Source organism: Mya arenaria, chromosome 17, assembly GCF_026914265.1.
Source record: "Mya arenaria isolate MELC-2E11 chromosome 17, ASM2691426v1".
In the NCBI taxonomy this organism is placed as follows: Eukaryota; Metazoa; Mollusca; class Bivalvia; order Myida; family Myidae; genus Mya; species Mya arenaria.
The window spans coordinates 32,552,311-32,564,410 of NC_069138.1; the positions used below are offsets into that span (position 1 = coordinate 32,552,311).

The 12,100-nt window shown below is 36.1% G+C and overlaps 1 protein-coding gene across 1 annotated transcript in view; it reads right to left on the minus strand.

Moving 5' to 3' along the window:
- The window catches only part of LOC128222983 (uncharacterized), a 114,213-nt gene that overhangs the window by 22,536 nt on the left and 79,577 nt on the right, over positions 1–12,100 (minus strand). The window lies entirely within an intron of this gene.

The window sequence follows — 12,100 nt, forward strand, 5'->3', positions numbered from 1 at the left end:
TTAATGGATTAATGGAACTATCAGAGAAAGAGCCTATATGTGGGCCGGATACCTTATTCAATAATTGCCACCATAATTTTTACGTATAATAAATGCAACTGGCTTTTATACATGATATGGGCAATGGAATATTGTTTTGTAAATGATAATGGTTTTGTTGAGTAATAATATTAATAATAATAATAATAATAATAATAATAATAATAATAAAAATAATAATACTAATAATAATAATGATAATAATAATAATGATAATACTCCAATGAAAACTACATGAACCAGCCAAGAAAGGCTTAACAATCTACTAACCTAACAGTGTTTACCCTACATTGTAAGCTAATCACGGGCGCTAGAGTTTTTCACGAATAATTACTTAATAAACTCTAATTGATAAGTACAAAGCAGTACAAAAATATTCAGTTATTTTCATTTACGTTTTCCCCGTTCTTTAGCTTATCTGTATGCGTGCCATTTGTGCGTGTGATGTTCGCATTTGAAACATCTGGGATGGCACATCCTAAAAAGTGTTAAACAACGCAATTAGTACTTAAAAAACATAAATGGTATTATTATAACACCACATAACTAATTATTGTACGTCAAATGTCAAAATGATAAATACATGATGAAAAACAGGCGTTTTTAACAAAGAAGATTTTTTGCACCAGCATTTCATTATCAACACATGATAAATAATATCATCACATGGGTATACCTTGTGTATGGTTGAAAATAACCATCGCGTATTTGTGTCTGAAATTTATATGGATACTTCTGTTACGTTATCACTCCGCATGATTGTAAACATTTCAATTTGAGAAAATACTGGCTTATGCGGTAATATTACAGCAAGTCATACGTTTATTTCACATGTGTTAAATATCATAAACAAATATTTGATTAAACCAGTATTTTTTCATTCAAATTATAAGAGAAAAACGTGATTTTCTTTCTCTTGGTTTCATGAAAAACACTTTAAAGCCATCACTACTTTCTGTATATAAGTAGTTAACTGATGTCATGAACATATTACATAATTCATTATGAGGGCGTCATCTTACTGGGTGTGTATGAGAATTCTTTCCACATATAAACGAAATTAAAATGATCGGTTTTAGATTCTTCGGGTACTACGTTTCTGCAAAACATCTAGTGCGAGAAATGGCATAGCTTTGTCGGCTCTTATTTAGCGCATGTGCAACCGGTAGGTCTTTTTGTTATGTATTACCGTCAATTTGTATATTATAAAAATAATCATATGATACACATTTGCATTTAACTCGTCCAGGAAATGTGTTGGAGCATACCTGAATTGTTATAAACCAAATGCCCGTATTTGAAAAGTCTTTCTTATGTTTTATGCAATATGCCTTTTACGGGTTCAGAGCAAAAGGGTGCATTGTAGCCCTTCCGAACGAAATAGTTATTATACAGGAGCTATCTTTCAAGCATTCATATGATTCTAAACGCCAATGTTTAGTGAAAAAATGGCTAATTTTAACCAGAAAAAAGTAACATTTTTCTACACCCTCCTAGCTTCTGAATGGTGTTCCTTATTCTACAAGATTTAAACAAATGCAATTTCTGGGAAACAAACAATTATTTGAACACAACGGAGGTACTCGAATATGCATGCATACGCTTCTGACTATGACTCAAGTGCATGTAAAGAACCTGGTACACAATGGACGTACAGGAGTATACCTAGGTACGTTTCTGACTATGAATCAAGTGCATGTACAGTACCTGGTACACAATGGGAGTACTGGAGTATGGCTAGGTACGTTTTTGACTATGAATCAAGAGCATGTACAGAACCTGGCACACAATGGGCGTACTGGAGTATGCCTAGGTACGTTTTTTGACTATGAATCAAGTGCATGTACAGTACCTGGTACACAATGGGCGTACTGGAGTATGCCTAGGTACGTTTTTGACTATGAATCAAGAGCATGTACAGAACCTGGTACACAATGGGCGTACTGGAGTATGCCTAGGTACGCTACTGACTATGAATCAAGTGCATGTACAGTACCTGGTACACAATGGACGTACTCAAAAATGCATAGGTACGCTTCTGACTATGAATCAAATGCATGTACAGTACTTGGTACACAATGGACGTACTCAAGTATGCATAGGTACGCTTCTGACTATGAATCAAGTGCATGTACAGTACCTGGTACATAATGGACGTACTCAAATATGCATAGGTACGCTACTGACTATGAATCAAGTGCATGTACAGTACCTGGTACACAATGGACGTACTCAAGTATGCATAGGTACGCATCTGACTATGAATCAAGTGCATGTTCAGTACCTGGTACACAATGGACGTACTCAAGTATGCATAGGTACGCTTCTGGCTATGAATCAAGTGCATGTACAGTACTTGGTACATAATGGACGTACTCGAGTATGCCTAGGTACGCTTCTGACTATGAATCAAGTACATGTACAGTACCTGGTACACAATGGCCGTACTCAAGTATGCATAGGTACGCTTCTGACTACGAATCAAGTGCATGTACAGTACCTGGTACATAATGGACGTACTCGAGTATGCATAGGTACTCTTCTGACCATGAATCAAGTGCATGTACAGAACCTGGTACATAATGGACGTACTCAAGTATGCACAGGTACGCTTCTGACTATGAATCAAGTGCATGTACAGTACCTGGTACACAATGGACGTACTCAAGTATGCATAGGTACGCTTCTGACTATGAATCAAGTGCATGTACAGTACCTGGTACATAATGGACGTACTCGAGTATGCCTAGGTACTCTTCTGACTATGAATCAAGTGCATGTACAGAACCTGGTACACAATGGACGTACAGGAGTATGCCTAGGTACGCATCTGACTATGAATCAAGTGCATGTACAGTACCTGGTACACAATGGACGTACTCATGTATGCCTAGGTACTCTTCTGACTATGAATCAAGTGCATGTACAGTACCTGGTACACAATGAACGTACTCGAGTATGCATAGGTACGCATCTGACTATGAATCAAGTGCATGTACAGTACCTGGTACACAATGGACGTACTCAAGTATGCATAGGTACGCATCTGACTATGAATCAAGTGCATGTTCAGTACCTGGTACACAATGGACGTACTCAAGTATGCATAGGTACGCTTCTGGCTATGAATCAAGTGCATGTACAGTACTTGGTACATAATGGACGTACTCGAGTATGCCTAGGTACGCTTCTGACTATGAATCAAGTACATGTACAGTACCTGGTACACAATGGCCGTACTCAAGTATGCATAGGTACGCTTCTGACTATGAATCAAGTGCATGTACAGTACCTGGTACATAATGGACGTACTCGAGTATGCATAGGTACTCTTCTGACCATGAATCAAGTGCATGTACAGAACCTGGTACATAATGGACGTACTCAAGTATGCACAGGTACGCTTCTGACTATGAATCATGTGCATGTACAGTACCTGGTACACAATGGACGTACTCAAGTATGCATAGGTACGCTTCTGACTATGAATCAAGTGCATGTACAGTACCTGGTACATAATGGACGTACTAGAGTATGCCTAGGTACTCTTCTGACTATGAATCAAGTGCATGTACAGAACCTGGTACACAATGGACGTACAGGAGTATGCCTAGGTACGTTTTTGACTATGAATCAAGAGCATGTACAGAACCTGGTACACAATGGGCGTACTGGAGTATGCCTAGGTACGCTACTGACTATGAATCAAGTGCATGTACAGTACCTGGTACACAATGGACGTACTCAAAAATGCATAGGTACGCTTCTGACTATGAATCAAATGCATGTACAGTACTTGGTACACAATGGACGTACTCAAGTATGCATAGGTACGCTTCTGACTATGAATCAAGTGCATGTACAGTACCTGGTACATAATGGACGTACTCAAATATGCATAGGTACGCTACTGACTATGAATCAAGTGCATGTACAGTACCTGGTACACAATGGACGTACTCAAGTATGCATAGGTACGCATCTGACTATGAATCAAGTGCATGTTCAGTACCTGGTACACAATGGACGTACTCAAGTATGCATAGGTACGCTTCTGGCTATGAATCAAGTGCATGTACAGTACTTGGTACATAATGGACGTACTCGAGTATGCCTAGGTACGCTTCTGACTATGAATCAAGTACATGTACAGTACCTGGTACACAATGGCCGTACTCAAGTATGCATAGGTACGCTTCTGACTATGAATCAAGTGCATGTACAGTACCTGGTACATAATGGACGTACTCGAGTATGCATAGGTACTCTTCTGACCATGAATCAAGTGCATGTACAGAACCTGGTACATAATGGACGTACTCAAGTATGCACAGGTACGCTTCTGACTATGAATCAAGTGCATGTACAGTACCTGGTACACAATGGACGTACTCAAGTATGCATAGGTACGCTTCTGACTATGAATCAAGTGCATGTACAGTACCTGGTACATAATGGACGTACTCGAGTATGCCTAGGTACTCTTCTGACTATGAATCAAGTGCATGTACAGAACCTGGTACACAATGGACGTACAGGAGTATGCCTAGGTACGCATCTGACTATGAATCAAGTGCATGTACAGTACCTGGTACACAATGGACGTACTCAAGTATGCCTAGGTACTCTTCTGACTATGAATCAAGTGCATGTACAGTACCTGGTACACAATGAACGTACTCGAGTATGCATAGGTACGCATCTGACTATGAATCAAGTGCATGTACAGTACCTGGTACACAATGGACGTACTCAAGTATGCATAGGTACGCATCTGACTATGAATCAAGTGCATGTTCAGTACCTGGTACACAATGGACGTACTCAAGTATGCATAGGTACGCTTCTGGCTATGAATCAAGTGCATGTACAGTACTTGGTACATAATGGACGTACTCGAGTATGCCTAGGTACGCTTCTGACTATGAATCAAGTACATGTACAGTACCTGGTACACAATGGCCGTACTCAAGTATGCATAGGTACGCTTCTGACTATGAATCAAGTGCATGTACAGTACCTGGTACATAATGGACGTACTCGAGTATGCATAGGTACTCTTCTGACCATGAATCAAGTGCATGTACAGAACCTGGTACATAATGGACGTACTCAAGTATGCATAGGTACGCTTCTGACTATGAATCAAGTGCATATACAGAACCTGGTACACAATGGACGTACTCAAGTTTGCATAGGTACGCTTCTGACTATGAATCAAGTGCATGTACAGTACCTTGTTCACAATGGACGTACTCAAGTATGCATAGGTACGCTTCTGACTATGAATCAAGTGCATATACAGAACCTGGTACACAATGGACGTACTCAAGTATGCATAGGTACGCTTCTGACTATGAATCAAGTGCATATGCAGAACCTGGTACACAATGGACGTACTCTAGTATGCATATGTACCCTTCTGACTATGAATCAAGTGCATGTACAGTACCTGGTACACAATGGACGTACTCAAGTATGCATAGGTACGCTTCTGACTATGAATCAAGTGCATGTAAAGTAACTGGTACACAATGGGCGTACTGGAGTATACCTTGGAACGCGTCTGATTATGAATCAAGTGCATGTACAGTACCTGGTACACAATAGGCGTACTTGATTATCAAAAATCAATTTAATACTACTGTTTTAGATGAACTTGTTTTTTATAATATTAATCACATTATAAAATATGGCACCTTTGTAAAATGTTAAGGACTTTGTCGCTATCACATTTTTCAGTTTTATAAAGTTCTGGGCCGGTACTTATAATACATTGACTTAAGTCATTTCGTAACTTAACCCAATTTTTCTGAAGTAAAATATCTCAATTATCATATGCTATAATCGCTTCATGATATCTGAGATACTTTATTGTCATTGATTTGATTCAAAATACATAGTTTTATAAAAGAAAACACTTAAACTGTGTTTTTGGAAATTGACATAAGTGAATTAATGACTTAAGATGGTTTTTGAATGTTGATAGGTATTAATATTGGTAAGATAACCCTGTCATCTCAAAGCATTTGTAACTGTAAGATTTGTCTTCATTGTGATGTTCTTACTGATCTTACTGAAATATTCATCGTGTAGTCTACAAGTTGTTATTTCAGCAAGTGATTAAAAATTAATACCGTCTCGGATCAATTGATCCATTGTATCGTACATACGAGTATAACACTATTTTGTCTATCCATCAATTGCAAGTAAAGTACCTGGTTCACAAACTGGAAATTCCATTCCTGATTTCCAAGCACCATTCCAGCATGTTCTTACATCTGAGGAAACTGTAATACTTGTACCTTCTTCACATACGACACGGACCTGTTTGAAATGCATTTATAACAGTGTGGAGGGTATTAAAAATATAACATTTTTCGTTACATTTGGTTTCGAGTAAAGATTGTTATCGATTGGTATTGGTAAGAAAGTATTTTTTTGTTTTGTTTTACGAAATAATTGGTTTATCAAATATGTTCGACAATTGTAATGATACTGAATTGAAGTCTTAAAATGTGCTTGCTGTATGTGTGTAACTAGAAACAATGAATTATACTATTTTTTCTTATCTTCGTATATTATATTTATTAAAATGTTAAATTTTAGTACCTTTTTTAAAAACAAATCACGTTTATAGCAATTTCACATTAATATATACATGTGCCATTATAATGTTATATCCGAATACATACTTATCTATGAATGTATATATTTCTAAATAAATGTATTTCCTACATAGTGCAGCATTGTTTGAAATTGTGTTATTAAGAAATCTTTTAAGTTCGGTTTTCTTCATTCAGCTTATAACATTTTTGTATGAATCCGATACAATGCAGTACTTTATTATTTATAATGGCCTCAGAATGTCCACAACATACATTGCCTTCATGAGTGATTGTGTTTCCGGTATAACGTTCTCCGTTAACATAATATGAGGCGTATGGATCGTCTGGAAGCTCACAACTCTCTGAAAAGGGGATTGTAGCGAAAATAAAATTTAATTTGTTTATAACATGTTTTTGATGTCAACACAGAAAGGGTATGGAAAATAGTTCTAGGTGTAACTATATTATTAAGGCGTTAACACGTATGTCTATTTACAGTATCTCGATCTATTGACTTTTATGCATGAAATACACCAATACACCAAAATGCACCAGTTTTTTTCTACTGTTCCACTAATTCTACTGATACATCTAATAATAATACACTTACACTTACCACCACTACGTCCATCAACTCTACCACTACCACGACTAGCACTACCACCACTACGTCCATCAACTCTACCACTACCATGACTAGCACTACCACCACTACGTCCATCAACTCTACCACTACCACGACTAGCACTACCACCACTACGTCCATCAACTCTACCACTACCACGACTAGCACTACCACCACTACGTCCATCAACTCTACCACTACCACGACTAGCACTACCACCACTACGTCCATCAACTCTACCACTACTACGACTAGCACTACCACCACTACGTCCATCAACTCTACCACTACCACGACTAGCACTACCACCACTCCGTCCATCAACTCTACCACTACCACGACTAGCACTACCACCACTACGTCCATCGACTATACCACTACCACGAGTAGCACTACCACCACTAAAAGAACTCAAAATTACTGATACTTACACTGCCTCTTTCACTACTACCACTTTCCCTTAAACCTTTTTTACTACCACTCCAAATATCACTACCATCAACAATACCACCACATCTTCTACTACATTTGGAATTTTAAGCTTTTTTATTACTTTTCGAAAGCGTGAGTTAAGAGTGAACTTATTTGTATACTTATAACTATATTGACTTCACAATCAATATTTCTATTCGCATATTGGAGGTTTATCTTTTGAAATGGTATCACTTAAAAACCCATTATCATACGCTCAAACTGATGTTATACATTCATTGATTTATAAGCAAAGTTTATGTGCAGTAAACTATGTGAATAATTTCTAAGATCGATGTATACATAATACAAAATTGGGCTTCTTCAAATTGTTTAAATTTACTTATATGAAATACCCGTTCGCGGGCATACAATTTATGGCAAGATTCCAGTATAGCCATGTATTTAACACTTTAGACTGGTAAGCGGTGTACATACCTTTTCTACATGATGGTATGGTCTTTATCTTTCCGAGCGTACACTTTATGAAAAAGGAACGCTCCTTTATGAATTCGTTCTTCCTGTTATCATACAGAAAGAAATTGTCCTCGCATGATACTGACACCTTTAACAATTTAATAAGAAGTTTAAACATACATGCATATTTATGTTGTTTATATTCAGCGTGAATATTTCAACACATAAATTAGGCGTACAGCTATACTAATAAATCATACAAGGGTGGCGTAACACTAAATTTGTATGATTTATAACATACGAACATCTGCGATGGAAATGACTTTGGAAAAAATAACATCAAAGGGTACATACCATTTGTCCGCTCACAATGGTTGCTCTGGAATAATTCCTGTTGGATAATCCTACCCGCAATCTACCATTTTGTATGATAGGAGTATCACAAGGCTCTGCAATTTATTAAAGTTGAACATAACAATTATGAGCATTCCCGTATTTTTTTGCATTTCTACTGAAAGAATGAACAGGTAGTTTTAGTATGTCATCGCAAAAAGGTTTTTTGGAACTGTGTGGCTTGAAATTGCATCTGTAAAAATTACAACCACTTGTGAGTGTGAGTGTATAATTTCAAGATTGTACTGGGTGACTAAACGGTCTTGTACCTTGATGTCAAAGACATCATTCAATAAACAGCGTGAGGTTAAAGTGAATTGTTTCGTACTTAAACCGCATGGACAATTTGTAAACGATTCTGTTTTTTTTTTATATAATTCTAATCTCAACAGTGCGCTTTTATCAAAAGTAGGTCAAATTTACACTTTTGTTTTCATCCGAGCTACAAAAAAAGCTAATGTTCTCTGGCTGTGGATAAACAATCTATACATTTTTGTTTCAGTCATACATAGTTCAACCTGATGTACACACATAACGCTGCAATGGTAGTATTTGTTTACAAACACATACAATTGCAATGTTTAATGTATTTATCATTTGTGAACTAGGTACGATCAATGGAAATGCCCGTGTAGCCTTTCTAAGAGCATGTCTTAATGTGTGATTCATACTCAGTAGAACCACATTTCCCCCCGAAGCTTCTCATTAATCTAATTACATTAAGAATATCTGAAACTATATAGTTTGGGAATTGAAGTTTCTGTGTTGATTTCTTAGCAAGACATTTATTCCTGATGCTTTATGTCAAAACAAAAAAAGACTTGACACATTTTAAAAAAGAAATTTTAATTAAAATACAAAGAATAGATTTCAAATGGCCGAATGAAGACATCTTGAACTTTTCATAGCAATCAGCCAGTCGAATTTGAAGCAAATTTTATTGTTTAATATTTTTTCTGATCATAATGAAGGCTGAATGGCAAACTTCAATTCAAAATAGATTTCAGAGTTTTTATAACCAACACATGTAATTACATTTAATTATACACAATAAAATATATAACTGATACTCTGATTTATACAGTTGTATATGTTAAAACTTTTTTTTCTCAATTAAATACGTTAACTCACTTGGTGTACAGTTTGGTATTGTTCCATTAAGTTTACCAGAGCTGCACACTACATCTGGGTCGCTTGCCAGACTGTGTTCATAGCCGTGCTTGCATGATAAATGGACAGACTGGCCATGCTCCACATATTTTCTCTTCGGACGAATTATCACCCTGCTGTACCTCGATAGTTTTAAATCTTTCTGAAAACACCTTTCTGGAATATTCAGAACGAAACTACAGGGTCAAACATTAGTTATTTATTTATATTTTAGTACTAGACAGTAAATATATTAGAACATTCTCTCATACACAATTGATTTTAGAAAACATAATGCGTAGTATTGACAATGTCGAGGATACATTGACTACACTTATTTAAACCAGTCAAAACGTCTAATGATACAACATCTGCTACTAAACCTACGCATGGGATGTTAAAAAAATAAATAAAAAATGTACTGTCTAGGAGATAATGCATATATCATATATGTTTAACTGGTATATTGAAAACTAAAACAGTAATAATTATCATGAAATTTAAAGTCGCGACCATTTGCTTAATTTCAACAAACGGCAACGTTTTTTGATCATTTTCACCGTATTTCAAAGTTCCGTACACATTCTTCACACTAACGCTAAGCGTGAATTATCTTCGCCACAAATGTAAGCTTATGTACATGTTTATCATAACCTGTACAGCGCTATCAGTTTCGAAGTATGCTTTATCCTAACGAGTACAATGGTACCAGTGTACAGATATGCTGATCCTTACCTTCATAATAATACCAGTTCAAATGATACTTTCCCTACCTGTAGAGTAATAACAGTTAAAAATAATGCTCCTAACCTGAACAAATATACCAGTTTCAAGCTATGCTCATTCTAAATTGTACAATGGTACATGTTTCGATGTATGCTTATTCTGACCAAAGACGTCTTAAGACGCGACTAATCAAAGATTTTACTCACTGTAACAATGCAAAGTGCTTTCCCATTGAAGACTTTGTAGACATTGAACTGTTTCCACCCCATCTTTTCCTACGCTGTAACCTTCATCGCAACTGCAAGTAGGGTCAATCGTGGCATTAATCAATGCACTTTAAGTTTGAAAATGCAGTTATCTGATGCAATGGAAAAATTTATATGACTAGGCTGTAATATCAGTGTGAATAATGTCTACAGATACAGACAATGATTAATCGATTCTAAAATGTATACACTGAATCCTGTAAGCGTTTTTTTGTGCAAGATAGTGTTAACCTAAATAAAACTCTGATTTTTGTTTGAATATGTTGTTTGAATGTTGTATGTACTCGATTCTAATTCCTCGATAGTTCATAGACGTGCATTTCTCAAATATTGCCACTTTTTCTGTAGTGGCAAAACATATGTTAAGTACATTACTTTAAATAGTTTTGTACTAAACTTACGTAATATGTGCATGAGTGTGTCTCTCTCTGTTTCCAATGTAGGTCACGTCTCCGTTTGCTGTCACAAGTTCATGGCATCTTGGCACTGAAAGCCATTTATAGCCATTTGTACACAAGTTTTACCAAAAAAATAAATCAATTAAACCTATGCCTTTAACCATGTGATATCTACGAACACGAGGCAATATAAAGTTAGGTCGTGCCCGAGACCGCCATACCCTGAATCGACACGCTATTTGTAGATATTTGAATTATCTATATATATAGTGTCGTCGATTCAAGTAAGATTTTAATACCACCTAAGAATCCCAGTCTGGGCCATGTTTAAATGACATGATTCCATATACTGATTATATTATCTTAGTAATTATCAAGTTTGTTTAACGAGGGAGTCTATTGACGTTAAACTATGCCTGTTCATATGTCATAAAAGTATTGGGGGTTTACCTATCAGTTTATTATTATTTGTTATTTTGATAATCAATTAAGTTTTCTGAAGTTTATGCACACTTCGATAAGATTTGCCATTTACGTTTTTACTTTATTCGGGATTGTTGGGATAAGAGTGAGGTTGTGCACACAAACTGGTTTAAACCTCCAGTAAATTTACATTTTACTGATCGTTCTATGGCGCTACCTAATAATCCTTGCTAACCACACCTTGTTTTTTGTACAGTATATATGTACTGTGTTTTGTGCTGTTGTTCCATGTTTTTGGTTTGTGATTATTATTTTTGTGTGTTCTATGTCTTTGGCGTTTACAGTGTGCCATTAAACGGGGTTAATGTTTAACTTTCGGTCACTGAGGTGGTTTCTGTAGTTTTCCATATAAATATTTATCAAAACTGTTTTGAAAAACTCATTTTGCAAAAAAACATAATTATTCAATCTTGTTCAAGAAGAAAATCTTATTTCTAATTTTACTTACATTTCTATATGAAATTTAAACTATAATCACATTATAAGCTAGGAAGCATTTGGATGAATTTGTTTATACTTTTTGAT